Source organism: Phodopus roborovskii, unplaced genomic scaffold (assembly GCF_943737965.1).
Source record: "Phodopus roborovskii unplaced genomic scaffold, PHOROB, whole genome shotgun sequence".
In the NCBI taxonomy this organism is placed as follows: domain Eukaryota; kingdom Metazoa; phylum Chordata; class Mammalia; order Rodentia; family Cricetidae; genus Phodopus; species Phodopus roborovskii.
The window spans coordinates 37,281,531-37,298,192 of record NW_026126409.1 but is presented as its reverse complement, the minus strand read 5'-3'; positions in this window follow the sequence as shown (position 1 = coordinate 37,298,192).

Sequence of the window (16,662 nt, the reverse complement as noted above, 5' to 3'; positions counted from 1 at the left end):
TTCAGACAATGCAAAGATTCCACTTGTAGTTCTAGGGTCCCAAATCCCATTATGTAGGTGACATTTCTATGAGAGAGCCAGTTGTGAAATTTGCTGCTTCCATCCTACTTGAACTCAGAATTTTGGCTGCTTTATGAAGCTTATATACTGCTATATTTTTGTTTTATATCCTTTGCTGTTACTACTTACCTTGTGAACATGGAAGGCTTAACTCACAGCTCTATAACCCAGTTCATTTGGAAGTTCATTTGAAGTCAAAACTTGCCAGCAATATTATTTTAAGTGCTTTATAGTACTCATCTAACTCTTATTTTTATTGCAGCATTAAAAAATTAAATTTACTAAGAATATAAGCATACAGGTGTGCGATGAAGAAACTCAGAACTGGGTTCTGGCTATCACTTACCAACTTGAGCCCTGTGAAGTTACAGGTTAAAAATGGTTGGCTACTGCTAATTAATTCAGTTTTATAGAACACTATGATACAAGGTTGGATACTTTTCTTAATTTCATTTGCTTTGCTTTGTCAGCTGTAAAATGTGAATATTAGCCTACTCCAAAGACGGCAAACAGCTCTGAGCATGGCAGTGTACACTAGTGCTTTGTAAGCCACATGGCATTATAAATAATATGCTGTAATCATATATTTGGTAGAGTATTGTGGATTTTAATTTGTGTTTTCCTTTTAATTGGTATGGTATTAGTTTTATCTGGAAATTAGATCACATGAATTAGGAGAGAACAGAGATGCTAGAGTACTGGAAAAGCACAGTTTACCTTATGGAATACAAGCACAACACCTAGGAAATGAGTTAGCTCTTAGGAAAAGCATTAATAGTATGTGTAAGGTTTTACAATCAATTTTAGATTAAGCTGGCCATTTAGACAATTGGCTGTCTGAATTATCATCACATCCTTCGGCGTTTCTTTTTCCACAGACACCCCCCCACACACAAAAAAAGACTCATACAGAGGCAGAGGCATTATGTCATTATGCATTCTCAACTTGGTGGGATACAGCAAACTTATAATGAGTACCCAACAGTGACCAAGATTCATGAGTCTTGTAGACAGAGATGATACAGAGGCACCACTTTCATCTGAGTATCTGAATTCTGGAAGAGGCCTCTTCCCATCACATGTCAGTCATTCATGATTACACAGATTTAGCCATGGCCTCTGAGACGCTTGTGAGTGAGGAGTAAAATGCTTGTAACATTGTTGTAAGAAACTAGAGCTATCATGTGAGTTCATCAAATTCAGGTAGGTTAATAGCTAACACCACACACACACACACACACACACACACACATACACACACACGATGAAGAAATCAATATTTTGTCTGGCAAATGTATTGAGCTCCATGTGTTTCTCATACATTAACAAGTCTGAAACAGTATGTGTTCAACTGAATGGTATTATGTCAGACAAACATCTGCCTCTGAGATGTGTAGGGGCAGAGAACATGAACACAGAAGCAAGCTGGTGGGATTCTTGCTGGCAAGCATTGCCACAGAAGTAGAAAAGGACTGGGAAGCGGGAGCGTGGGGGTGGCAGCAGACCATGAAGGAGGGCGCTGGCTGCATGATTAAAACCAGCTTGTGAACTCAATGAGGAAGCAGTTAGGGTGCCCACGCTCAGAAGATTTGAAATTGTGAAGTCACAGCTGGCATGGTCTTCGAAGGTTCCCAATTCCAATTTTGTGCTTCTTTTTTTTTTATGAGTAATGGCTCAGGAGTTAGTGCCCATCCTTAGGAGATCAAAACAAACCACCATTTTTCTGCCTGTGATACTTCTTAGGAACACAGAAAGAAAAAAAAAAAAAAAGCCTTCTGTGCCAAAGTCATTGCTTACTATTATGCCTGATGCAGGTTGCTGTGAGAACACAAAATGGCTGGTGGAGTGCAGGGCAGGAAGCCTTGACTATGTCATTTTGACATTTCCCTCTTCTTGCCAAAAAAAAAAAAAAAAAAAAAAAAAAAAAAAAAAACCCAAAAACAAAAACACAACACCCCCGACAAAAAACACTACATAGAATCAGAGCCCAGAATACATCTGGGTTAGAAATGATAGCTGGGAAATGATAGCTGGGCATTCCAACTTGTTCATTTGCGACTTTATTCACTACTGATTGAGTATACAGAATTTCAATTAGCCCTTTTGATATTTGTCAGTAATATCTCAAACTGGTGATGTCCTACAAATGGAACTTGTGGTTTTAAAAAAGAGATGAATGGAAGAGTCACTGTGTGAAGGAAATGGGTTCTATCTTTTTTTTCTTCTTCTTCTTTGGTTAACTGTTGCATGAAAGAAAAAAAGGCCGACATCAGGAGTTCAAAATCACTGGGTTTCAATTCCAGCACTGCCATTTTACAGCAGAGCATGAAAGTGACTAAGTTAACCTTCCCTGAGTGAGTGTTCACTGGGTGGAACACCCCGTTATGTATCATTGTTATCTAGTGTTCATAGCGACAGTCTGCTTTCTGATGTCTGGTAGCTCTATCAGTTGTACAGCTTAAATAATGTCTCTGTTTTCTTTCATAGTTCTGAACAGTTTCTAAAATCTCACAAATGTCCTAGTTTGTATGCCTGAGCCACCTCCATATCTCAGCTACATATCTGCCCAGATATCGCGGCTCGAGTCTCTGCTTCGCTGATAAGTGCTTTATCATTCGACCACATGCAGATGTTAAATATTGACCTGACAGCTATGTCCAAACTCCACAGAACCAATTCTTTGCCATCACTACCCTCATTTCTAGAAGTAGCCAGACTGTCCCAGCTTAAATTTCTATCTTCACCACACTTGATACATTTGTTCCCTAAGTCCTCAGTTTCCCTTCCCATTGCTACTCTATTCTTCTTCTCGTTCCAGCTGCTAACAAACGTATCTCCCGGGCTAACACTCCTAAATTGCCCTGAAATTCTTGGGATTGAGTATCAGGTAAACCCTCATACTGCCTGGATGTGACACTGCATTTAATTCACTTACTTCCTGCTGTGACTTAGAGAATAAATATTCCCAACAGGCTTATGTATATGATGCCCACACAGCTGTTTTGAGAGAGCAAGAGGCCTTAGAGTGTCTTAGATAGAGATCTCTGGCCATTAGTGGTGGGCCTTGAGGGGATAGCCCAACTCCACTTCTGACTGCAATTCTTTCTGCTTTTAGTGGTGATGTAGCCAGATGTAGGTTACCATTGCTTCAGTTGCCACACTTCCCTGTAATGATGGGCGATGCCCTCTTGAACTGTGAACCAAAACATGCCTCTCTCCTCCAATAATAAGGACAGCATTTAATACATTACCTAACCCACTTGTTTTATCCCTTCTTCCTTCCCAAACCTCCTCTACCCCTTCCCCAGGTTTTACTCATATCTAACGGCTTTATTTCCCACGTGCTTTTGTGAGAGTTTGTGACATAAACACCCATCCATAAATTGAAACCTCATATCCAGTGCAACAATATAAAGTCTTTCAAAAGCTGCTAGGCCCTGAGAAAGGCACCTCAGGAACAGACAGATGAATGTGCTTATTAAAAAGACCCAGCAAGCTTTTTTGTCCTTCTAGCACTTAAGGATGCAGAGGCAGGTGCCATCTATGAAGCTATGTTAATTGCTTTTCCTGTTGCTATGATAAAATACCCAGGAAAGCAACTTAAGGGGACACAATTTTATTTGATTTAGATATTGGGGATGGTCTCTATTATGATGGAGAAATTGTAGCAGTCAGAGAGGCTCCCATCAGTGGCAGTAGGAGTGTGAGGTGTCTGGTTAGCAGAGGGCTACAAGCAGGCCTGGGTTATAGACCTTAGTGCTTGGTCCCCAGTCATCTACCCCATCCACCCAGGTCCCACCTTCTAAGGATCCCATAACCTTTCAAGAGAGAATCTTCAGGTAGAGACAAGATGCCCAAGACTGAGCCTGTGGGGAACATTTTATGCTCAAATCACAACACTTCTCACAAGATAATGCATTGGTGGCTCTACTCTCTCAGATTCCTCACATTCTAGTACTGGGAGACATGGATTTCCAGTATACAAGTGACTCAGTATGGAACTGTGCTATGAGGACCAGAATGGACTAAGACACCACTGGAAAAATGGTAGCCATGGCCAGAGACTTCATTAGCTTCCCCCCTATGTTATTCTGTTTATCATTTCAACAGTGTGCCTGCTTATCCCACTCTCTGACACCTGGCACAGTTGCTTCAGACAGTTCAATCTAAAACCCTTCTTAAGATACCATGCCCTATGCCATTGAACCTTTAAATATGCTATGAGGTAAAAGAGGTTTCAGGTGTAATCAATGTTGCAGACATTGAAACAGCGTCTTGGACTATGGATATGGGTTTAATCTCATCATTTTAGTCCTTAGTCTGTTGGAAAGGGGAGATGATATAATCATCAGCAAGGTTTGGTGAAGGGAATGAAGTGCTACTGATGATTAACATGGAGGGAAACAGGGCAAGGAGCTGAGGAAGCCTCCTGGATATGTCCACCAGCATGGAAAGGGGGTCCATGAGAACTAGAACTCCACTAACAGACTGGGTGAGATTAGAAGTGGAGTATTCACTTGAGAGTCCAGAGTCAGCAACACCTTGATTTTTGGCATTCCTGACATCTTTATTTATTTATTTAGTTTTTTTTTTTTTTTTTTTTTTTTTTTTGAGATAGGGTTTCTCTGTATTGTTTTAGAGCCTGTCTTGGAACTCACTCTGTAGACCAGGCATGTCTTGAACTCACAGAGCTCTGCCTGCCTCTGCCTTCTGAGTGCTGGGATTAAAGGCACACACCACCAATGCCTGATTCCTGACATCTTAAACAGAAGAACCTGCCAAACCTCTTGAAATATCATGGATTTACAGAAATTTTGAGATCACCAACATGTGTTACCTTGGGCCAGGAAGGATGTAGAAATTTGATAGGGAAGCTGTGGAGAATGGATGTGTACCGTGATGCTTAGTAGTCACCACCTCTTGCTGCATCATTAACTTTCCTTCTCCATTGGTTCATTCTCATAAAAAAGGCCATTCCTTACATTTTGAAGCTGTTAATCAGCTTTCCACTTCTGTAACAAAATACTTCAGATCATTAACTTGTGAAGTGAAAAGGCTTGCAAACCTATAGTGTTGCTAGAGGTTCTAGTTATGATTAGATGGTCATCATGGTTTGAAACTTGGGCATGGCACTTGATCATGGTGGGAACATATGTTAAAAGTGACTAGGTGGAGGGAAATGACTAACTGGCCCAAAATTAAGAAAGAATGGCAGAGACTAAATCCTCATAGTCTTAAAAGGCATGCTGCCCTGACGAGTAAAGACCTCCTGTTGGGTCCCACCTCTAAAATGTTCCACCCACTCACTCACAGTGGTACCTGAGAACCAAGATTTTCACACATGGGGTTTGACTGGACATTCAGGACACAGTGTAGCACACACAAACGAGTACAGTTCTGTAGGCTTTGCTCTACTTCTGCTATTATTTTCCCCTTGACTTCCTTGACGAACAACGGAACAAAGCCTCTATGCTGCTAAGTCTCAGCATTCAATGCCTAGCCCTCATCTTGCTTGACCCACATCCAGCATTTGACACAATTGATTCTCCTTCTTCTTTGACCACTTAATTTAAAATATTGAACTTGTTTAATTTGAAAAGCTCGAATTACCTCATTGAATTAATCAGCTTAACCATTCTTTTTTCTTAGTATTGTGCTTATGAAATCCTATTAGTTGACTGAGTTCTTCACTTCAAAGAAGGTAAAAACCACATTACTAACATGAAAACTCTTATCTGAGAATCTTGCCATTTTAGGCAAGAGGTTTTTTTTCTTCCTAGTTCTGTAGAAAACAACCCCTTCCATTTCTTTTCTCTAGTTTGTAAAGCCTAAGAATTTTGGTCTTGAGATCGATCTTATGCAGTGACCTTTAGACTGAGCTTATGCATTTGCTGTCAAAAGGAAATTTGTTATCTTCTTTTAGGACTCAGGAAATGATACCATAAAGCATGTGGCTTTAAACTGAAAATACACAGGGAGCAGTGGTGTAGGGAAGGAGGTCTCTGTTCTTTCTACCTGAAGGCTGATCCTCCAGGAATTACTCGATCTCCAGCTCTCTTGTCCATGGGTGAAGATTGCCTCATACTATAGGAATGAACACTGCAAAGTATAATGTACCTAGAAACCACTCAGATTAGTGAGTCTGAACCTTCCCAAGGCTGTGACCTTTTAATACAGTTAGTTCCTCATGTTGTGCTGACCCCCAACCATAAAATTATCTTTGTTGCTACTCCATAACTGTAATTTTGCTACTGTTATGAATAATAATGTATTAGATATGCAGGATGGTCTTAGGAAACACCAATGAAAGTGTCCTTCATCCCCCAAAGGGGTCATGACTCACAGATTGAGAACCACTGACTTAGACTCTGACACCAGTTACCACTTCTTCTTTGACCCACTACATCTCACCTAAGCATCTTTTACTTTCTCTCATGATTGCCATATCAATCTGGTTCCTTGTCCCCTAGGAAGCATATACAAGCTTCTAAATCACTTTGGATTATTAGGTACTCATATGTTCATGATAACCCTTGTGCATGTCTTAACCCTGTCAGCCTCCTTTCCTGTTAATATGTTTGTTTCAGATGTACTTTAGCAGAACCTTCAAAAGGAAGACAGGGCATTCATTCCCTTTTCCTTTATACTTAGCTTTGGGATGAACTCATAGCCAGAACTTGCTTCGTATCCCAGTTAGGTCATGTATTAAGTATTAGCTCTTGGTAATTGGTCAGCTTTTTTCTTCAGTAGCACAAGTTGAGTAAGACAAGTTATCTCATGGAACTGTGAGAATAAACAAGCAATGTAGGAGATGCCCCCAGCAGTGCCTGGGACATGGCCAGTACCTATTGTGTTTCAAAATATTGCATATCAGAGATGAACTCTAGAAGAACAATTCCTGAAGAGTGTCTAACATAAATGTCCACCAAATATAACTTACTGAACTATGTAAATACCAGATTTTGAACTTATGTGAACAGCAACTAAATATTTAGACATTGTATTTTTCAAAGATAAACACTCCTAGTATTACTGTAATTGTTTCTGCATTTATCTTTCTTCTTATTCAAAGTGCTCATCTATTTAGCTTATATGCAAATTTGAGGGAGCTTAAGAAATCAGGAAAAGAAGCATTTGCATAGCAACACTGGTAGCCTTTAAAGAAGATATTAGCATAGGAAAATCAAATGTACAGAAAATATCAGGAAAATTTTTTGTAATACATTAAATATTCTTGTCTTAGCTTCTAATTTACTGTTACTTGTAAGAAACTGCAGTTTTTCCATTTTTATTGGTACTTTTTCATATGTATGATAAGAGATAGTTGCTGTTAATTTTTCTAGGCATATGTTTGAATAAATGTTGCTAAAATTGGCAACTGAAGACAAATGTAGAGATTTTTTATGAGTAAAATATTTACTAAAATTATAGATCCTAGTAGATTGAATTTCTAAGCTTTAAAAATGAACAAATAGGTCAAGGACAGGACACACAGGAAAATACACTGGAAAAGTATTATCACCAAACTGCAGATAATATATGGGGTAGTCTGTATTTCATTGTCTAATTCTAAGTATAAACTACATTAAATTATCTTAATCATTTATCTTTCTTGAACTTTGCAAGCATTTTTTAAAATATTGAATTATTTACATACACCCTCTAATGCAGAAATAAATCAGTAGCTGGCCTTGGAAAACTGATTTTGTTGTGAAGCTGAAGATTCATATAAATAATAGTTTGTAAGCATATCAGTTGGATCATCAGCCTGTAATTTATTAGAGAGTCTTTTTTAATTTAAAGGAAGTCAAGGAAGTCATGGTTATATATAGTAGAGTTTCTTGAAAATCACTAAGAAGCCAGAATGAAAGTAGTTTTCAATTATATTACTAAAATATTTTGTCCTTGAAATATGAATTGAGTCTTTCTAATAGAATTATTATCTGCTTGCTATAATTGCTCACTTTTTCTTTCCTACCTTCCCTTTCCTGTCTCAAAACAAACTAACAATCACTCAAGTAGTTTTCCTGTGTACTAATCATTCTTGGAAAAACTAATCCATTGGCAAGCAACCCTTGTATGAAATTTCCCATATTTGTCACAGGGACTGCAAAGATGTTAAATTCAGCAGCTAAACACTGATCTTACTGGTAAGAGAGGCTGTCAAAATGGTCATTCATACTGATTTATTGAAATTGTTACTATGCTTGCTTTCAGTGAGATCACTCATTTCCTCACTGGAATGATAAACCAAAGAGATGGCAATGTGCTTGCAAGATATGAGTATGGGTAAAAAGTACTCCAGAGGCACAAGATAACCATTCTGAGATGCAGAGTCCAGACTCGAATTTTAACTTTGATGGCCTCTAGCTCGGTGACACTGGCAAGTCACCTACCCTATCTGGATCCCATTTTTCATCACAGGTAAGTATGGCTGTAGCAGTTTGTGCTATCCACAGATGTTTCTAGCTGCAAGGATCTCAGATTAGTCAATATTTCATTTTGATATGTGAAACTTCTTGGACCCATGAATTGCCAACTTCCCATGAGTAAAGTCCCATAAGGACTGTTAACACAGAATTCAAGAGCCCCATCGAGTTCTCCCTCAAATGCTATTTTTTATTCTCTTATCTTCACATGTTAATGAGCAGGTACAAGGCTAAAGGAAGAGGTTCAGGGAAGCATAAAATGAGAAAGTAGTAGAACAAGGAATACCTTTAATCTATAAAATGAATAACTTGCTGTTGGACAATTGAAAATGTTTCGGCACTGCAGCTAATTGAATTCTAATTGGCTATAGTTACAAGTACTTTATTTTCAAGAAACTTTTTCATAAAAGATTTGTAAGGACTATCTCCGAGTATAAGGAACAGAATTATCATGTGCTTGTACAATTTTGTGCTAAAATCCATATTGTGCAAAGATTATGTGAGGGCCATTTTTTTCTTCCTTATTTGTATTGCAGATAGTCATTTGATGTGGCTTAAATCTCAGAGGAAGTATAAAACATTTCCTATGCTTGATAAAATACATTTGATATAGTTGCGTATAAATGAATGAAAAAAATTAACACAATAGGAGTTCAAATCAGGTCAGTGGTCAAGTAAAAGATTTTGGGGTGCACTTACAAATCTAATGATATATTTTATATTGGGTGAATATGAAGGCATATAAGTGTACCTTGGCATAGAAGTGTAACATTGGATTTGCATTGATAGCATAGAAGTCTATTAAAATAAAAACCATATGCTGCTTGGACTTATGTGTGGCTACTCAGTCACAGCACGCTTTTTGAGGGGTGAACACTCAAGTCACTTATTGACCAGTTCTTAGTCTCTACATTAAGCACCACTGCAAAGAGAAGCTTCTCCCACCAAAGCTGAGAATAACACTAATCTAGGGGTTAAAGCATGCACATTTAGAAGACAATTTGACCACATGAGCACTTAGTGAAACAATAGTAGTACACTTAAGTAAGGTAGGGCCTATGGTCTTCCCAGCCATAAGCTTTTGATCAGGTTTTACAGTGTCAGACATGAACCCCCTCCAGTGGAATTGTCCTCAAATCCATTCCAAAGCAGCTGGTTACCCTTATAACTGTCATACCATTATTACACCTGGCAGGTTGGTATTGTAGCCTTCGGGGTCTAGCACTGGGTAAGGACACTGATGCTTTTGCATCCCAATAGCCTGCATATCACGTTTCAGGACTTTGAAAATTATTCAGTAGAGAAGAAGTTAAGCAACCAAGCAGCCCATATTGTTTTGAGGTTTCTCTGACCAATAACTCAGGGAGGCAACCTACGACAGACATTGAAATTTTCATTTAATAACTCGTATCTTCTGGGAGCAGTATTGTTCAAGCATGCAGGGTCCTTGAGTATTCTATATAAAGGCATCTATGCCTTGATTTCCTTATACTACATCATGGATAATAAACATATTGCATTCATAGTTAAAAATGAATCATTAAAAAGTAACTAGTATGGTTCCTGGAATGTAGTATAAAGACATTCCTTATTCTATACTATGACACTTGAGTGCTTATGAATATCTGGTGTTCATGGGAACAGCAGTGTACCCAATTTACAGATGAGAAATCTAAGGCCCATTACAAATTCAAGTCTAGGGTTGTTCTTTCTTTCTCTTCTTTTCCTCCCTCCTCTCTCCGTTTGTATCAATAAAAATCCTTGAGCTAGCCAGTGACGTCATATTGCATTCACACAACATGAGGCAGAATCAGAGGTGCTTTATTCCCACCAGCCTGTGCAGCCTTTCTGGCAGGGAACTCCAAATTTCCATAGAACTCTTAGAAACAGATAAAATATCGTATGCTGTGCCAATCTCCAGGTTAGGAGCCACTGTTCTGAAAGGTTATGCAGAAGGAAGCCTGCTAGTTGCTAGTTCATAATTTTTCACATCTCCATCTTAGGGAAATCACTTAAATATTGCCACCCACAATGTTAGAAAGGTGAGGATATATATATATATATATATATATATATATATATATATATATATTTTTTTTTTTTTTTTAAACCGTCATTTCTTAATGTGACACTTTCCTAAATTCAAAACTCAGCCTTTTAACTGCCTTATGCTTGTGGCCCAAAGACGAGCAGCATGGGCAAATGATGTTATTTCCTTTGGGGCCCCTTAGAGTTCATTCATCCCTCCCTATCCCAGGAGGATGCAGCCATCGAGAGTGCTAACCAACCCTGAAGTTTATCATCCATGTTTTTAGTTTTTTTTTCCGTTTCTGGCTGCTGTTGTTATACTCTGGCTGGAGGGGCTCCAGGGCCACACACGGAGTGCACATCTATGACATTATCTTTTATGGAGTCGGGAAGGGAACTTACTTTCTTTGAAAGGGAGTGGAGCCAGAAGCCCTGCACAGCTAGGGACCAACCCTCCAGGACCAGAAGCAGGAAACAGAGGCTGTTTAACTTGTGACATTAAGGCTGAGTCATGGGTAAACACTGCAAAACTAAACTCTGGTGACTTAAGGAGGCCAAACACTACCTTTCAAGAGAGCAGAAATACTTACATGTATCACTGAGCCCCGAGGAACAATTCCTCAGGAAGCTGTCCCCACCGGTAACCACTACAGTTTGCTTAAGGAAAACACCCTTTCTTTCTGTCCTTCCCCAGACCATCTTCCACTTTGCCCTAAATTCTTATTCCTGCTGCCCTGCTGAGCAAATGCGGTCTGAGATCTTCAAGCACTGCTCTCTTTTGGTGTTTATGTTTTTCTTGCCTTGCCTCTGCCTTGTCTTTTTCTTTTCCTCCTCTGTTCTTCCCTTCCCTCCCTGCATTCTCTAATTCCTCCTCGATGTTGTTTGCTTTATGGTCAGTTTGACCCCTTTCACTCTGGAGAACTTTTCCTGTCCCTGGAAGTTACTCTTCCCACAGTGAGACAACACAGAGGACTCCTGGGGTTTCATGCTCAGGGACTAGCCTTGCCCTTGGACTCTCAGGATGCTGCTTTGGTGGGATAACCTTGCAGGCATTTTTCTTCAACTATAGCTGGAACCAGACACATTGGTCTTTAACGCTGCCCCACAAGAAGTCTTCTATAGCTGAATTATGTACTTGAAAGTGTGTAGGTCACACATTAATCTATACCTGAATTGTCAAGGCCTCTCCTTTCCCAAAGAATTCAGCGTCTCTGAAAGTTGTCCACCACATCCCAATATACAGGCAAATGAACCAATTCCGGAGGGCAATGGCATGAGAGTGTGGAAGGGAATTGCATGGACACCTCACATTATACATCATCCAGGGCCTTCTGCTGAGAGCTGGCTCTGCCTGGGAGTTGGGGGGGAGGGGTGGGAGGGAGCATAATCTTGGATTTGAATACCAGTTGCCTTAGCTAAATATCTTGATTTTGGCTTCCACTTCCTCCACCATCCCCAACATTTCTGCTGCTGTTATTTTGGGGAGCTATAAAAAGAATATGTATTCTGTTTTTTCTTTTTTTCTCTCCACAGAGCCTTAAGCTCATTAGAGTAAATATACTACATGTGTCCACGAAATCCATCAAAATGGCAGCACAACTTTACTGAGAATTTTTTGTTTTACAGATACACAGTTCAGTTTTTCCAGGTTTCATGAGTTATGGGGTGGATCTGTAAACTTCTTTCCTCCAAAACATCTACAAACTCATTTTCTTTTTTAATCTAACAGTGTTTGTGTGGAATTCAAACAAGGAGACCAAAAATAAATAAATAAATAAACAAATAAACAAACAAACAAATAAATAAATTCAAGGACTCCAGAAGAAAGGAGAAAGTAAATAAAAGTGACAGTCCCCCACCCCCACCCCCAGCCTCAATACTCAGAACAAGGGGTCTCAGAAGGGCATGCTTTTGCCTCTCAGGGGCCATTAGACAATATCTAGAAACATTTTGATAGTCACATCATGGGGACCTAGAGGGAGGTGTGGGGAAACTCTTGCTACTGGTACCCCAATGGATTAGTCTAGAGCCCTGTGAAGTACCTCAAAAGGCATGGGGTGCTTCACCCTACACATGGACTTGTCTACTTCAACATGAGATAAGCATTGCTCTTAGAGACTCTCTTGCACAGTGAGTGTGATGGTCTGCACATACACACACACACACACACACACACTTCCGCACACAAACACAGCACAACATATTTTGCACATAGATGGCCTCTGTTCTCACAAATCTTAATTCATCCCCCCTTTTTTATTAATGGTAATCCTGATGATTTTCCATGTTGACACATACAGTTTATGCAATTCTTGGCGGCTGCATAATTTTCACTTGGCTTACCATACTAGAAGACATCTACCAAACTCTCCTCAATGCTTAACTTTTCTTGTTATAACCTGACATCCATGGAAGGGGTTAGTGAAGGAGTTGACACAGAAGGCTGGATGCTCCCTCTGCCTTGTGATTTTTGCTTGCTTAATTTTGCTTAAAACTTGGCTTCTGGGTGATATCCACAACGAGGCCTAATCAATCTCGTTCATATAAATCAGGTCCTCCAAGACCTGTGCCGCCCAGGAGGCTGGGACAAGGAAAGAACTCACCCCCTCCCCCATTCTGTAGACATTTCTGATGCCTGACTCACTAGGCAGCAAATCTTGTCAGCTGTGGAAATGTTAAGCTTCGAGGGCTTGCCATGGCTGAACTTCATCCAAACCTTCCTAAGAACCTGGATTAGTTAAAATATGCTAGAGATCCAGGCTGTCCCTTAGGTTAATAATGAAACAGGAACTTCAAAGCCGTCCCCCATTGTCTTAAGTTTTTCTTTCTTTCCCTTGGAGTTCAGACCAGAAGTTCAACCAGCTGCTATGTTTCACCGATTTCACAGGCCCACATTTTTATTGGAAAAGATAGGACTGTTCTTATCATATAGCACAGTGGTTCTCATCCTTCCTAATGCTTCAACCTTTTAAAACAGTTCTTTATGTTATGGTGACCCCCCAGCCAAAAATCATTTTGTTGCTGCAGTTTTGCTATTAGGAATTGTAATGTAAATATCTGATATGCAACCCCTGTGAAAGAGTTGTTTGATCCCCAAAGGGGTCTCAACCCATAGGTTGAGAAGCATTTATATAACTAACAGCTATAAGATGTCCTATAGATTCAAAGCACAAAAGTTTGCTGTCACACAGGGTGTTTAATCTAAGTGTCATTTTCATGACCAGGCAGATTAGGCTTTTACAGGGACAGCATGCCATCATTGTTTCCATTTGACACAGGTGACCTCCCAGAATTTAGGTTTTAATGCAGACATCCGTGTTTGGGTGTCTGTTTGGGAGCATGGAAGTGAGATCAAGTCCGAGGCTAAGATCAAGTTCCAACATTAAACCACACTCCCAGCCACAGGACTTAGTTATTTAATCTCCCTGCATGCAGCATGCAATTTAATTTTCTTTCCAATTAGTCTCTGCTACATTATGAGAACTAGTTAAAGTTCATAGCCGAGTAATCTCTCTCTTTCACCCCCCCCCACAAGAAAACTCATTTCCCCCAATAGGAGCATCAGCATTTCTTTATTAAAACATAAAATCAAAATGAGGAAACAGCAAAATTGCTTCCCATTGTCCTTTTTCTTAGGACCTTGCAGCAGCTGCTAGAGCCTTTACCCTTCACTGCATCTCCCCCATGGCAACAGAAGCAACTGCTACACTGTCAACTTCCTGGTTTTCCCACAGATAGAAAAATCAAAAGCTTTCTTGTGAGCCTTCTTAGTTCAGCAGGCTCCTTGGTAAGATGTCTGTGGTGCTCCAGCAAGTAGCCATAGATTGGGCTAGCTGGTCCTGCACTGGCTGGCTCCCTGGAATATGGTGTGGCTGTGGATTCAATGCTAGCTGCCTCCTGAACGTGAAATGAAAGGCCACACAGGAAGGGTAGGCAGGGTCCAAAAGTCACTTACTGCTTCCTCTGCCAATGATTTACTAAGTGCCTTTGAGGAATCCACTCACTTCTTCCATGTGATGAAGTTATTTGATACAGAGGAGAAGCCACAGCAATGTTTTCTTATCTTCTCAGAAGCCAGAGGCTATAAAGCCAAGGCCATGGCCTAGTCAGCTTTCAACTGTTTCTCAGGGAAGCCCTTGTAAGGGAGGGAGCACAGGAGGGCTCAGCTGGAGGAAACAGGAAATAAGGTGGAAAGGGAAAGTGAATGATTATAGGTCTGGAAAGGGCTCTGAGAGGAAAGGGCGGAACATAGGATCCTGGGTAGGAAAACACAGACAAATGCCGGGAACTTCCTTCTGAGGAACTATCTCCTCACCTTGGAAAACCTTTGTGGTTTATAGCTGGAAAACCTTTGTGGTTTATAGCATTTATACTAGTGGCAGAAGTCCAAGGAAGGACTGTTTGAGGATTTCCAAGAAAGAGCTACTTTATTTAAAAAATCCATTTCTTTTGGAATTAAAAGTCTAGAAGTCTCCAGCCCCTGGAACTCCCCACCCCTTTTCTTTCTGCTTTGTTAGTGTGTATTAGTTGTATAAAATAATGACCTTCCCAGTGACATTTTCAAAGGTGCATATAAACGTAATTTGATCTTAGTTGCCCCCACCTTATCCTCTCTTGACACCCCCTCACACTTACTCCTGACCATCTTATACACAGTTCTCCTACATTTATGTCTTTTTTATTCCCTCCCCCCCTAAACAGATCTGGATTCTTAATATGAGAGAAAATGTACTGTTTGTCTTTCTGAGTCTGGCTTATCACATTTAACAGGATGAGCTCTAGTACTATCCTTTTACCCACAAGTGACAAAACCAGTTTTCTTTTGTGGTTGAATAATATTCCACTTCTTATATTCATCCACACATGGGTTCCTAAGACATGTTGATAAGAATGGGTTAGCAATCTCTACAGTTTGCTGATACAGAATCCTTCTGATACAGACCCAGGAGTAGGATAGTTGAGTCATATGATAATTCTAATTTTAACTATTTAGGGAACCTCCAACCTGCTTCCCGTAGTGGGTGAGCTAGTTTGTGTTCCTACCAGCAGTGAAGAAGGGCCCCTTCACTCCTGCATCTGCCAACTTTGATTGCTCTTGTTTTCTTGATAACAATTGTGATGGAGAAGGAATCATAATGGTGTATGTGTGTGTGTATTTGTGAGGAAAGTATATGTGTGTAGCCATTGGGCATTTGACGATGTAGATTTTTTTTCATTTCTCTCATGACTAATGAAGTGTAATAAACATTTTAAAATGTAATATGTGTATATGTACATGTGGTTATGTCCATGACTGTGTGTGTAGTGTAGTGCATGTATATATGTATGTATGAATAATGGGAGACAGAGGTCAATCTTGGGTGTTATTATTCAGAAGCAACTTCCCTGTTTATGGAGAGGAGTATGTTACTTGCCTAGAGCTTGCTTGGTAGCTGGGCAAGCTGCCCAGCAAGCCCCAGAGATCCACTTCTATCATGTCCTCATGCTGGAATACAAGCAGGTGACTGCATGCCTGGGGATGTTACACGGGCTCAGGGGTCCTCAAGCTTGTGTGCTTGTGTCACAAGAGCTGATGGATCTAGCTGTCTCCTGGGTACTAATCTGTCATCAATTTATGCTCCTTTTTGAAAAGTATCTTGTACCAGGCTTTTGCTTTTGGGCCACCAACCAGCTCCCAAACCACAACACAGAGACTTATTCACTCTTACTTTAATCTGTTTTTCTTTATCTGTGCTTTACCTCAGGGCTTTTTACCTTCCTTCCTTCTTTCTTTCATTCCTTCCTTCCTTCCTTCCTTCCTTCCTTCCTTCCTTCCTTCCTCTCTTCTCTCTCTTTTTTTCTGCTTTTATTACTTTTCTGCTTCTCCTGTTTGTCTGTCTGACAACCTGGCTTCTGGCCCCAGATGTGTCCCTCTCTTTCTTCCTCATTCTCTCCCCTTTCTTCTCTCTCGAGCCTACATTTCTCCTCCTACTTATTTTCTCTGTCCTCCAGCCCTGTCTATCCATCTCCTGGCTAGCTATTGGCCATTCAGCTTCTTATTAGACCAATCATATGCCTTAGGCAGGCAAGGTGCTACAAATACCACACATCTTTATATAATTAAAGAAATGCAGTGCAAACAAATGTAACACATCTTTACATAATT